This window comes from Lissotriton helveticus, chromosome 5_1 (assembly GCF_964261635.1).
Source record: "Lissotriton helveticus chromosome 5_1, aLisHel1.1, whole genome shotgun sequence".
In the NCBI taxonomy this organism is placed as follows: Eukaryota; Metazoa; Chordata; class Amphibia; order Caudata; family Salamandridae; genus Lissotriton; species Lissotriton helveticus.
This window is the reverse complement of record NC_136065.1, coordinates 211,263,006-211,276,131: the sequence shown is the minus strand read 5'-3', so window position 1 is coordinate 211,276,131 and position 13,126 is coordinate 211,263,006. Positions and strand designations below refer to the sequence as shown.

Genomic DNA, 13,126 nt, shown 5'->3' with positions numbered 1-13,126 from the left:
GTACAATTAGAGTAGTTTAATCTGGCACAAACAGACGCGTTTCGAGCTCACAGGCTCTTGGTCACATGACCACCACATTCGTTCGTCAGCTGATATAGCAAGAAACATAATGGCAAAGGAAGAGAGACTCAGTGTTTACAATATTCACACAGAGCTCATAACGGTGCAAATTATAATTTCAACGTAAATTAATAACAAGTGCACATCTTCCTGGTGTTTGGTGTAATTCAGTGCTTGGTGTAAAAATAATAGAACATATTGAAGCGATGGCTCGCATAATGGTATAGTACCCAATTTAGCAAGGTAGAGGAGGGATATAGAAGAAGGAATGAGAGAGAGAGAATTAAGGCAGTGAAGATGGGAGAAAGACATAGGAAGGGAGGAGAGAGAGTAAGAGAAAATAACGGAGTAAATTTGGGTATAGTACCCCCAATTTTGTAAGTTATATCTCCTAATGGATTGACCTTTTTCCTGGTCCATTCGTACTATAGATTCTCACCCCGCATCCATATATCTATTCCCACTATTAATAAGTAGTCATACGATTTATATAATCAAAAGCAAATAAGCAGTCTAAAGATCTTTTAATTCCACCCTCTGCTCCCGTATCCAATTCTTTAAAATACTACCCTGTGCTCTTATAAGTAAGTTGTACGTTTTCGTGGAGTGGTCGTGCTCGTAACACTATCTTCTATCTGTGGTTTGTTTTATTCCTTCCGCAACAGCACAGGTTCTAGAAAGATGAAAGGAAGAGAGTGGTGATTAGATTCATAAATACAAAAGGATAATACTGGTTGACAACTTTATCATGCCTCATTCAATGCTAACATTATTAATTTCCCATGATTCCCTCGTTTTCCATAGTTACCGAAGCTCATAGTACACCAACAATACACCAAAGAATAAACAAAAAATGAATAATTAACAATTAAAAATCAGATTGTCATGGAATCTGAGTATCCAGAAGGGGGTATGGAAGGTCTCTGTCAGATTATTCATAAATGCACATACATTTCCTAATCGATGTTCATCCCAAAAGGTGCGATACAGCCTGCCTGTAGAATGAACCTGGATTCTGCCCTGCGCAATGCTGTTAAACGTTCTCCTCCTCTCACATGTTTAGGAATCGAGTCAAGGGCAAAGAACTTCGCCTTGGTCCAATCCCCATCATGGTGTTTGTGAAAGTGTTTAGCTGTGCTATAGGAAAAGCCCTTGTTCGTAATTGCATGCCAGTGCTCAAGAATTCGCTTTTTGACGGGAAAGATGGTTGAGCCAATGTACCATTTGCCACAAGGGCATGTCACTACATAGACTACATGGTCTGTGGTGCATTGAATGTTCTTATTGATTTTCCACCTCTTTTTAACCCTGTTGAGTTCTACCTCCCTCACGTTGGAGCTGTGACTACAAGCCTTGCACTTTCCACACTTAAAAAATCCTCCCTTCGCCGCAAGCCAGATCTTCTTCTTTTCTAGGTGACTATGAACTATCAAGTCCTTGATAGATTTGCCCTTTCTGTAGGTTATTGAAGGATGTGGGCCTAGTCGTTCCCTGAGGGCTTTGTCCAGTAAAAGGATGTCCCATCTCTTTCTCACAATCTGGCTGAACTCGGGGGATTGGGTGTTGTAGGTTGTTATTAGTCTTATAGGGGCGTTCGATGTCATTTGTGTGGTTTTAGGTATTTTGAATCGTGCTTCTTTTCGATCAATTTGGGCCACCCTCTCTTCTCCTTTCCTGAGCATGTTGGGGTGGTAGCCTCTCGCAGTGAACCTTTTGTGCATTGATTCTTTGTGTTTCGTGAATGTCTCTTTGGTACTGCAGTTTCTCTTGGCGCGTAGAAACTCGGCAAAAGGAATTGCCCATCTAAAACTGGGGGGGGGGGGGGAGTACAGAATTCCCTGCCATTTCTTTCCTGAAAATTTCTGTCTCAATTTTATTCTCAACAATTTTAAGTTTTATGTCAAGGAAGTCAACGGTCTTCTGACTGTGTTGCATGGTAAATCTTAGGTTCATACAGTTCAGCTTGAGAGCCTCCACAAACTTAATCAGCTCTTGTTCTCTCCCCTCCCATACAAAAAAGACATCGTCAATGTAGCGGAGCCAGACGTTCACGCAGGTAGTCCAGTGTTCCAGGGCATCATTTCTGAATACCTGCTCCTCCCACCAGCCTACCAATAGATTGACGTAGCTGGGGGCAAAGCAGGTGCCCATCGATGTGCCCTGGATTTGCTTATACAGTGCCCCGTTAAATAGAAAAACATTTTCCTCCAGACATAGTTCTATCATTTGGAGTAACATTTTAGAGTGTGCTTCAAAGTGTCTACTTCTTGTTCTTAAAAAATATTCACATGCCCTCAGTCCATCCCTGTGTCGGATGGATGTGTATAAGCTCTCAACATCTAAACACACCAGCCAAAAGTGAGACTCCCAATTGATGTTCTCTACTTTCTATAAGAAGTCCTTGGTGTCTTCTATGTGTGATGCGAGATCTTTTACATAGTTTTTGAGGAAGTAGTCCACGTAATGAGAGACATTTTCTAATAGGCTGTTGATAGACGACACTATAGGCCTTCCTGGGGGTTGTGTCTGGTTCTTATGTACCTTCAGTAGAAGGTAGAATGTGGGTGTAGTAGGATTGTTATTGATAAGAAACTTGGACTCATCCCAATTTAACAGTTTCTCACTAGCCCACCCTCAGATGTGCTGGTGTACTCTGCTCTGTAGTTTGGGTAAATATGTGTGGTCCACTTTAGTGTAGCATGTGGTGTCGCATAACTGTGTCATTGCTTCGTTTATGTACATTTTCTTATCCCATAAAACCACGTTACCGCCCTTATCAGATGGCTTTATGACAATCGAGTCGTCATTCTTCAATTCCATCAGTGCCGCCCTCATTTCCGGTGTTATATTTTGTTTATCTAGGGGTCTGTTGAGAAGTTTAAGCATGTCATTGTTGACCAGGTCATGGAACAGATCTATATTGTCCCGTGGTAGTTGAGGTCTATATCTAGATTTAGGTCTAAAAGGTGTGCTCACGGTGTTAGTATTGGTTACAGAGGTCAAGTTATCAGGTGCACAAGTAATCTCGGTATTGCCTTGGGTAGCGGGTGTCTGTGGTTGTCAGGTCTACCCCACCCTCATCATGAAGAATATCTAAAACATTTTGCAATTCATTATCCTGATCCGATGTTGTACTAGTACTATCAGACACTTGTAGGTCAAGCTTCCTATTGGAATGGATCTTATGCAGTTTAAGCTTCCTAACAAACATATACATATCTATACGTGTCTGTGTATAGTCAAATTGCAGATCAGGGCAAAATGTCAGTCCTAATTTTAAGACCTTTTCTTTATTTTCAGATAATTGTCTATTTGATAGATTCATTACCGTTAATTCCGTGGTTCATCCATTATTTGTTCTTCTGCATCTGGCTTCTGTTTCCCACTCCAGTATTGTCTGAGCTTGCTGCGCCGCTGCCGTCGTTTTTTGGTTTTACCTTGCCTCCTCAGCCTTGATATTGGGTTCTTCCTCTTATTGACTGTTCATTGGCCTCCATCATGAGGCGCATTTCGTCGGAAAAAAACGTTACATCCGAGCTGGACTGCGCATTCCCATCCATGGAGCTTGCGTCAGAGCTCAAGCTTGTACCCGATTGCCACCTGTCCTTATCCGCCATTCCCAATGCTTTATCCTTCAAAAGCGAAGAGTGCGGTTTATCGAATTTCCTAGCAAATGTCAAAATTCTTCCTGACTTGTAATCGCGTTCCTCCCGCTCAAACTTGCGCTGCTTTCTAGCGATTAAGTCCTTTCAGAACTTTTTCACTTTATCATCCACAGTTGCCAAAGTTTTTGATACGTCGGTCTGGCCAGTTTCTTTAGCCAGGTCATCTAGAAGCATTTGGATTTCCTTCAATAGGTCTTCATGCTCCTACCATGCGTTCTTTATCAGGATCTGCATCATGACCTTAGAGCAGGCGTTAGTGTTTTCACGCCATGCTTTCAAGACCTCCGGTTTGGGTTTGTTGAGCGTCGGGACAATTAAAATGCGCAAGCCTCGGGGGACGCGATCCATCTCTATGTAGTTCTGCAGAGATGTCGCTTCCCACCAACGGCTGAGCTCCTTCTTCCGCAATCTCTCCAGTGAGTGTCCTTTCTGTTTCAGCGATGTCACACTGGGGGGTGTTGTGTCTCTGGACCCATTCGTTCCGACTCCATCGGGCCCTTTCTGTTTTTTGAAAATGCTCTCTGCCGAGGCCTCCCGCCCCTTCAAGAACTCCATTGCCCGAAGTGCAGTTCGGTCATCCGACCGTATTCGTACCTGGTTGCGCTACCGACAGAAATTGTCGTGCGTGCCCTGGCTGCCGTTCTAACGCTGATTTCCCCTCTCACCATCCGCAGTTCAGCGCAGCATAGAGGAGTTGTACCTCGATTATGTCGGGGAGATTTATCCCGCGTAGAGACTTCAGGCAGCCGGCGGGCGGAGATTTTCTGACTCCACGTCACTTTACAAGCACGGCGCAGCTCTCCACCCTTCCAAATCTGGCCGGGGCTAGTCACTCGAGCGGGCGCCACCGCTCAGTCAAATCCACAGAATCCGCTTCACTCTTTCAAAGGACGACAAGCCACACCAGCCAGGTACGATTAGAGTATTTTAATCGGGCCCAACAGACGCGTTTCGAGCTCACAGGCTCTTGGTCACATGACCACCACATTCGTTCATCAGCTGATATAGCAAGAAACATAATGGCAAAGGAAGAGAGACTCGGTGTTTACAATATTCACACAGAGCTCATAACGGTGCAAATTATAATTTCAACGTAAATTAATAACAAGTGCACATCTTCCTGGTGTTTGGTGTAATTCAGTGCTTGGTGTAAAAATAATAGAACATATTGAAGCGATGGCTCGCATAATGGTATAGTACCCAATTTAGCAAGGTAGATGAGGGATATAGAAGAAGGAATGAGAGAGAGAGAATTAAGGCAGTGAAGATGGGAGAAAGACATAGGAGGGGAGGAGAGAGAGTAAGAGATATATATATATATATATATATGTGTGTGTATATATATATATATATATATATATATATATATATATATATATATATATATATATATATATATATATATATATATATACACACACACAGAGGAAGAGCAGGCAGAGATATAGATAGAGAGAGAGAGGCAGACAGAGACCGTGATAAAGAGGCAGACAGAGTGGGAGAGGCAGAGAGATGTATGGCAGGCTATTTCAGGGTTTAACACTATTAAGATCTTCCGAATCAGTGTTAAAAAAAAATAATATATATATATATATATATATATATATATATATATCAATGCTCGAAGGTGTCCACCTTTTGAGTAGCACGCGAACAGCAGCTTGGTTTATGTATAGGTGAGGACGGGGATCCACTCGTAGATGCCACTCCGTACGGGATCTGCCCGACGCAGTTCGAAGCTCCATATGCTTCTCTTCAGGGGCTTTAACGGAAGCGGTGTGCGCAACCGCTGAAGAGAAGCATATGGAGCTTCGAAACGCGTCGGGCAGATCCATTACGGAGCGGCATCTACAAGCGGAACCCCGTCCTCACCTACACATAAATCAAGCTGCTGCTCGTGTGCTACTCAAAGGTGGACAACCTTGGAGCGACTATATGTGTGTGTGTATATGTATATGTATATGTGTGTGTGTATATGTATATGTATATATGTATGTATGTATGTGTGTATATATATATATATATATATATATATATATATATACTACACACACACTCCTGGCGGTCGCCAGTAGGTAGTTATAGTTAGGACCTATTTTCCATAGGAAATCTGCAACATTCTATTTGGAATAACTTTGGCGCCGGTTGATGAATCATCGTGAAATTTTTTTACTCAAAAGATGATAGGAAGGCAAGCTGCATAATATAGCCTTTGGCAGAGTGTTGTCGTGTGCCGTCCCGATGCTTCAGGGCACTTTGATATGATCATATATATATCTATATCTATATCTAAATATATATTTGTATATATATATATATATATATATATAGATATAGATATAGATATAGATATCTATCTATCTATGTATCTATATATAGATATCTATCTATGTATCTATATATAGATATCTATCTATATATATATATATATATATATCTATATATATATCTATATATATATATATATCTCCTCCTGGCGGTCGCCAGTAGGTAGTTATAGTTAGGACCTATTTTCCATAGGAAATCTGCAACATTCTATTTGGGATAACTTTGGTGCCGGTTGATGAATCTTGGTGAAATTTTCAAAACTAATGGCCAGCTCTGGTTCGCTCCTATCCTTAAAGTCTTGGGGTGATTCGTGTAGCGGGGGCCGAGGAAAAAAAGGGGGTCCCAAAACGTGTTTTCCCCATGCAATTTTCCATAGAGACCTTTTGCCGCAGCTACAGCCCGAACTGCTGAACTGAATTACACCAAATTTGGCAAAGAGGTAGTCCTCAGTTCAGACTCGTGCCGTATGCTTAAATGGTGTAAATCCGTTCAGTAGTTCCTGAGAAAATGACATTTAAAAGTACATATATATCTATGGCCGTGCAGGATCCGCGCACCCTGCCGTGCACGAGCTGTATTCTAATTGGCTGTCAACACTCCAAATCAGGAAGTGTTGGCAGCCATCTCGAGGCACAAGAAACCTAAGAAACAAACACGGAAAACGCAAAAAGGGGGGCAGGGTAGAAACACCCCCAAGGCCTGCTGTGGGCCTACATTTTTCTTTTCTTTTTTTTTTAAATCTGCAAAATCCGCGCAGGGTGTGCGGATCTTGCCGATGGGGGGGGTTAAAAAAAAAATGAAGCGCAGGCTCCCGCTCTATATTACTTATTAGCCCCCGGGGGGGGCAAATCCCGGGAGCAATTAAATAGTAAAGTTGGGTGCCCAAAGGGGCCCCGGGGACCGCCTCCCGCCAGAGCTTTATTGTAAATTGTGCGGGGAGGGGCTCATAGCCCCAGCCCCAGGGACTGTCACCCCCAAGGCTTTTTGCTAATATATGCGGGGGGCTCAAAGGCGTCCCCGCAGCCCAGGGGACCGCCACCCCTGGGGCTTTTTAAAAAATAAATAAAAATAACCTGTGTGGGGGTGGACCGCCACCTCCCCGGGGCACCAAGTTTTTGATTTGGGGGTCAGTTATGGACCCCCAAGCCCCTGGCACCACCACCCCCCGGGGCTTTTCAAATGGTGGCAGGGAGGCTGCACTGCCCCCCTCCTGGAGCCCTTGATGGCCCACCCCACAGGGCCGGCTCCTGCAGTGTCCCGGGGTACCCACCCCGGGACACTGCCATTTGCAATGACAGGGCGGGAGGCTTGCGGATCCCACCCGGTCATTGCAAACTGCTTTGCTATTTGGAAGTGATAGCAGGAAACCTACTCTCTCTTCCAAATAGCAAAGCAGATTGCTTTTCCACATGGGGAGCAGATTGTTAGCTGCTCCCCATGTGAAAAAGCAATGCCGGCTCCCGCAGGACGCGGGGAGCTGGCGGGACCATGGAGGGATTGGGGACTCCCCCACGGTCCCCAACGGAGTGGGCCAGCCACGGGGAATATGGCCCCTGTTGCTATTAGTGGCCCGGGAGGGGAGCCAGGCGGCCCCCCTCCCCAAAATGTACTTTAAAAAAAAAAAAGGGCCGGCCCTGGGGGATGGGGTCGCCGGAGCCATAAGTGGCCACAGGAGGGGGGCAAGGAATCCCCCTCCAAATAAAAAATATTTTTAAAAAAGGTCCATGCCCCGGGGGATGGGGTCCGCACGGCAGATTATGGCCTCAGGAGGGGGGCCACGTGACCCCTTCCCAATTTTTTTATTTAAAAAATAAATAAATTGGGGGCAGGCCCTGGGGGATGGGGTCCCCAGAGCCAAACAATTAGAAAAAGAAGGGGGGCTTAAAACTGGATCGCGGCCCGAGGTCACGCCCCCTCATTGCACCACCACTCTGCAAACACCCCCTGGCGCGTTTGCAGCGGGGGAACAAATTCCCCTTGAATACTGAGGGTCCCTGGGGCCAACTAGCCCACCAGGAACCTCCATTATGCGCCACGGGGCTGCGTTGCAGAGAGGTGTTCTGAGGCCACGCCCCTTGTTACACCTCTCTGCAACGCAGCTCCCTGGTGCATAATGGAGGTACCTGCTGGGCTAGTTGGCCCCCAGGGGACCACAGGTTTGAAGAGTAATGAATTACCCATTTTAAAACGCATCACAGGGCATGTTTGCACACATGTCACCTGAGGCCCGTCCCCTTCATTTACCATTGTACAAACGTGGCCTGTGGTGCGTTTTAAGTTGAGGAATTCCTCTTCAATCTTGAGGATCCCTGGGGGCCAACTAGTCCACCAGGTACCTCCAGTATGCGCCAGGGAGCTGCGTTGCACAGAGGTGTTCTGAGGCCGGGCCCTTTTTACACCTCTGCAACGCAGCTCTGTGGTGCTTACTGGAGGTAGCTGGTGGGCTAGTTGCACCCCAGGGACCCTCAGTATTCAAGGGGAGTTAATCCCCCAACTTAAACGGGGCGCGTTTGCTCAGTGATGAGGACAGGGCCTGAGTTCACATGTGTGCAAACACACCCTGTGGCGCGGTTTAAGTTAGGGAATTAATTCCTTGTCAATCCTGAGGGTCCCTGGGGGTCAACTAGCCCACCAGGTACCTCCAGTAAGCGCCACGGAGCTGCGTTGCAGAGTGTTGTAAAAAGGGGCGTAACCTCTTAACACCTTTCTGCAACGCAGCCTCCTGGCGCATACTGGAGGTACCTGGTGGGCTAGTTGGCCCTCAGGGACCCACAGGATTGAGGAGGAATTAATTCTCGAACTTAAAAAGCACCACAGGGCATGTTTGCAGACATATCACCTCAGGCCACGCCCTCTTCCTTCACAACTGTGCAAACGCGCCCCGTGGCACGTTTTAAGTTGGGGAATTATTTCTCTTTCGATACTGAGGGTCTCTGAGGGCCAAATAGCCCAACGGGTATCTCCAGTAGGCGCCAGGAAGCTGTGTTGCAGACAGGTGTTCAGAGGCCACGCCCCTTTTTACACCTCTCTGCAACGCAGCTCTGTGGTGCTTACTGGAGGTACCTAGTGGGCTAGTTTGACCCTAGGGACCCTTAGGATTGAAGGGGGCTTAATCTCTCAACTTAGAACGGTGACAGGGCGCGTTTACACAGTGGGGAGGGGACTGGGCCTGACGTGATGTGTGTAAACACGCCCTGTGGCGCGTTTTAAGGTGGGGAAAAAAATCCACTTCAAGCCTGAGGGACCATGGGGGCCAAGTAGCCCACCAGGTGCTTCCAGGAAGTGCCACTGCGCTGCGTTGCAGAGAGGTGGTGCAGGCGGTGCCCTTTTTGACATCTCTCTGCTACGCAGCTCTGTGGCTCTTACTGGATGTACTACGAATTCCGATTTACTCACTTGTTATCAGGAGAGACCTCAGTGCTGCATCTTTGAGCCCAGTACTAATCCTGAAAAGTAATTCTAACCATACTTACCAATAACTTGAATTTCCTTCCATAGGCCAACATTGACTGGTTTCACTTGGAAATTCTGAAAACCTGTTATCAGGAGAGAACCCAGTGCTGCATCTTTTAGCCCAGTACTGACCCTGAAAAGTAATTCTAACCGTACTAACCAGTAACTTGTATTTCCTTCCATAGGAATCCATTGTCTGGTTTTCACCAGAAAAGTTTCTAAGTGTCTATTTTCACAAACTAAAAATTCCTTAAAAATCGCATGTTTGACTTCAACGCATTCTTTCAACTGTTTACAGGAGATGCACCAGTGCTGGATCCAGGATCCACCACTGAGTAAGTAAAAGTAACGATAACACTACTTACCTGCTAAGTGAATTTCCTCCCATGAATGAATGAATGAATAAAATATTTAATAAAGCGCGCGATGGCCAAGCGGCTTCCTGGCGCTGGGGACCTGATCAGAAACTCGGCAGAGGGGACCCAGGAAAGATTTAAGAGGGAAATGCCTGAAGGAAGAGGAAGGTTTTAAGGGCTTTGCGAAAGTGGGAGTAGATGGGAATGGAGCGAATAGAGAGAGGAAGGCTATTCCAAAACTGGGGGGCAAGGACTGAGAATCGGGTTCCCCCGGTTCTGGATTTGCGGAAACGAGGGGTGTGAAGAAGAGAGAGAGAGGAAGAACGGAGGGTGCGGACAGGGGCATGGGAAGAGACAAGAGAGTTGATGAACAGGGGTGCGGAGCGAGAGTGAGCCAAGAATGCTAGACAGGCCAGTTTGAAAAAGGATCTGAGACGAACAGGGAGCCAGTGAAGTGATTTAAGAGCCGGGGTGATATGAGAGGATTTGGGGAGGGAGAGAATGAGACGAGCGGCTTGGTTTTGAATGGCCTGTAGGCGGCGAGATTCGTAAGCAGGTATGCCCACATACAAGCCATTCCCGTAGTCAAGGCGAGAGATGACGAGGGCCATGACTATGGATTTGAGAGCATCAGAGGAGAAGAAGCGGGAGATTTTCCGGATTAAACGGAGAGAAAGAAAGCAGGAGGACACAACCGAGCTGATCTGACTGTGCATGGATAAGTCATGACTGACTTTGATGCCAAGAGTGCGGACAGAAGAAGAGGGAACAGGGGGGGGACCAAAAGAGAGGGGCCAATGTGCGGGAGTCCAGGGGTTAGAAGAGCCACCGGTGAGAACAAGTTCGGTTTTATCTGTATAGGATAACATTGGTGATTCTATGTGAAAACATTTCTAAGTGTCAACTTTTAAAATACAATAATATTCCTTTAAAATCACTACTGTAACCAAAACGCTCTTACTCAACTGTTTACAGGAGATGTCCAAGGACTGAATCTAGGATCCAGTCCTGTGGTTAGAAAAGTAATCCATAAAGTAACGAATTGCATTTAACTAGAAATTCACATTGATCTCAATGTTGCATTGTGTTGTAAATTGTGTTGCCCATTGCAACAACTTTAACTACTGTACTTAATTCTATTGCCTATTTGCAAAGTATTTAAACTAAAGTAATTCATTCTGAGAAAGTATATTTTGTAATGTATAATGTAATTATAATGTAATTTAAAAAATAAAATATCTAAAAATAGTTTTTTTTAAATGTAGTAAATCAGTATCAAAAAAATAAATACAACAATTAATACATTTAAAAATTGTCATTGAAAAAACCTTTGAAATTCCCTGAAAAAAACCATAGGTTTCAGACATGTTATAGTTAGGAATTAGCATTTAAAAAACCTTAGAAATTCACTGAAAAAACCTTCGATTTTAGGGGTGTTATAGTTAGCTAGACATTTCACTCGTACAAAACCATTGAAATTTCTCAGTTATAGTAAGTTGTACGAACTATAACTTGTCCACCCACAATCCACTGCTGATGATGTCACATATTACATCATTCATGACCTGGTCAGTGACATCACTGATGACCTCACTGATGACATCATCCACGTGCCAATGAGATACACCTCATCATACACTAGTATAACCTTTCATCACTCACTGTAAAATACAGAGTACCATATTTGAATCCATTGACACACCAATACAAGTACCTAAAAATCCACTCCGTGATTCTTAGATCTACACACACATCTAATCAGTTACCTATAGATTCACTCATACATGTTGTCAATGATCAATAGAACACTATCAAATATACTTATACACCTATATTGACATTACACAACAGCACACATCCTGTTCACTTATGCAGTCATGCTACTCACTTATGCAAACAATTGATCATACTTTCATTTTCTCAGCTACACACTTATACAAACACCACTTCATTTATTCATATAGATAGTAACTCCTTATTAGTGTGTTATAAAATCATTATTACAAGTATACAGTTATTCATACAGTCACTCATACAATCACTGACTCTTATGTATACTTATTTCTATACCATAACTGTCACATACACTGCCTTTTATTTTTCTAGTTTGTTGGACATGTACTATTCAGACATATATTTGCTCATCACCACACCCATAAAGATATTCACTCACCCAAAAAACTGTTATAATATATAGTCTTAACCTCATATATCTACTAAATTGACTATTCACACATCTTTGGGCAGTCACACACCCCCACCGAACCACACACCCATTCACTCTCCCATACAAATACTAAGTTAACTAATCAAGAACTAATATAGACTTTCACATAGCTAGTAACCAACTGGAAGACGGTCACCCAGGCCCTCGTCACCAGCCGGCTGGACTACGGCAACTCCCTCTACGCCGGCACCACCGCCAAACTCCAGAAGAGACTCCAGCGGATCCAGAACACCTCAGCACGACTCATCTTGGACATCCCCCGCCGCAGCCACATCTCCGGACACCTGAGAGACCTGCACTGGCTCCCGGTCAACAAGAGAATCACCTTCCGGCTCCTCACCCACGCACACAAAGCCCTACACAACCAAGGACCAGGATACCTCAACAGCCGCCTCAACTTCTACGCTCCCACGCGCCAGCTTCGATCGACCAGCCACGCCCTCGCCGCCGTCCCCCGCATCCGAAGAGCCACCACAGGAGGAAGGGCCTTCTCCTACCTGGCCGCCAAGACTTGGAACTCCCTCCCGACCCACCTCCGCCTGACCCAGGACCACCTCGCCTTCAGGAAGCAGCTCAAGACCTGGCTGTTCGAGCAGTAGCGGACCCCCCCCCCCCCTCCCCAGCGCCTTGAGACCCTCCGGGTGAGTAGTGCGCTATACAAATGTTCTGATTGATTGATTGATTGATTGAACCAACTGGTGCAGCAGTTTACGCAACTGACAAAGTGATACAGATATTCACACAGTTTAGTCACTATCCAGTATACTTAGTGAGACACTATAAATTAGTCAAGTAAACAGTCAATCACACTGCTACTAAATCCTCCATCCAGATATTTATATATGCACTCATTCTTCAATGCAGATTGCCGATATATATACATAATACATATTTAATTAACGAACCAAACCACATTCACTGGAGGATTTCATCAGTGATGTCATTTGAGATGTCATCAGTGATGTCACTGACCATGTCATGAATTATGTAATATGTGACATCATCAGCAGTGGATTGCGGCGTGCAAGCTATAGTTT

At 45.0% G+C, this 13,126-nt stretch overlaps 1 protein-coding gene across 2 annotated transcripts in view; it reads left to right on the top strand.

The window, feature by feature from the left end:
* ARRDC1 (arrestin domain containing 1) overlaps nucleotides 1-13,126 on the top strand; it is a 566,873-nt gene that overhangs the window by 304,261 nt on the left and 249,486 nt on the right. The gene's annotated exons all lie outside the window — the stretch shown is intronic.